Source organism: Sarcophilus harrisii, chromosome 1 (assembly GCF_902635505.1).
Source record: "Sarcophilus harrisii chromosome 1, mSarHar1.11, whole genome shotgun sequence".
Classification (NCBI taxonomy): Eukaryota; Metazoa; Chordata; class Mammalia; order Dasyuromorphia; family Dasyuridae; genus Sarcophilus; species Sarcophilus harrisii.
The window spans coordinates 687,795,751-687,797,387 of NC_045426.1; positions in this window are offsets into that span (position 1 = coordinate 687,795,751).

Consider the following 1,637-nt stretch of genomic DNA (forward strand, 5'->3'; position numbering starts at 1 on the left):
TAATTCATGAAAAAAAATCAATACTTCATTGATTATATCCTGAAGAAACTACCCAAAGACCCCACTTTGATGTCTATTGAGGACTCAAATTGAGGTTTGACTCCTGCCTTGGTCACTTACTAGCTTGTGATCATGAGCATTTGGTTTAACCTCCTTTGGCCTCAATACTTTATCTGGAAAATGAGGAAATTGGACTCATTAACCTCAAAAGTTCTTGGAAGTGTATGGCAGGGGACCTTGAGCTCTGGCAGGTTCTTGCCAAGCTGGGGTGATTCTGATTATAGTCCTTGAAATGGTCTCTTGGTGTCAGGGGTCATAACCTGGCCAGGTTAAGCTCACCACTGGATTGACAGCTGAGTGGTATTTTCTTTTCTTTCTTTCTTTCTTTTTTTGCCCCAACAATTCTCAAAAGAACTTTTGAGAAATGAGACAAAGAAAAAGAAAAAAAAACCAATTCTCAATTAGCAAATCACAAAATGGCTGTTTTTGACATTAGAGGAATAAGTGTCTGAACTAGTGAAACTATAGATCATTGAAATGTATTAGATGAAATATTTGAGGTAAAATGGCTTGGGTATTGAAAAAACACTAAAATCTGAGTGACAAAATATACAGGATATTACCATTTAAGGATATAGAGTAGTGGGATCTGAAGCTAGAAAGATTTGAATTCAAATTCAGCCTCAGACACTTACTGTTTGTGTGACCTGAGTGAATCTGGCTGCCTCAGTTTCCTCATCAGTAAAATCATTTGGAGAAAGAAATGGCAAATATTTAGGGAGTTCCCCATTCTCATTTTCTGCCTCCTCAGGTCCACAAGTGCAATTTTAAGTGCTCTTATGTATGTTAGCCTCTTTTTAAAAATCTATTTTTATTATGAAAATTTTCTTTTTATTATTAAAGCTTTTTATTCACAAAACATATGCATGGATAATTTTTCCAACATTGACCCCTGCATAACCCCCTGCCACAAATTTTCCCCTTCTTCCTCCATCCCCTTCCCCATCCGGCAGGCATATTGTATTCTCTATACCACTAAGAAATGAAAATCCCAAATGGAGTCACAAAGAAACAGAAACAATTGAAAAACAACACGCAAATGAAAATTATTGTCTAAAAAGAGTGGGGCTAGCCTTTTGGCTATCTAGTGGGTTTTCATTTAAAGAACAAAAGCATTTAAAAAAAAAAAAGAAAAATGATCTTTTGCCAAGCAACGGTAACTTGGGCTCAATTGAGAGTTGTATACCATTTTCTATTTTTCTCTTATAAACTGTAGATGCTTCTGCTGCTCCCCAAGTTTTTCTAATTACACAAATCAAGGGCAAGACACTTTCTGGTTCTAAATCTAGAATCCCAGCATAATTGTAATGTAATGTGGCTGATGTTATTCAGGAATCAAATGTTGGAGTCTGGATGTGAAGAATTCACAATGGCCATTTTCTTTGGCAAAAGACAGGTTTATTTAGGAGAAGTTACATTCCAAATGACGGGATACAACAGACACCAGAATTGGCAAGTATGAAATAGGATTAGGCATAGAAAGGGGCTTTAATAATTAATGATGGTAAGGGCAAAGTTTCCTGATGCAATTTGCCATTTGCTAGGAGAAAGGAAACATCCCATGATATTGAAGCATG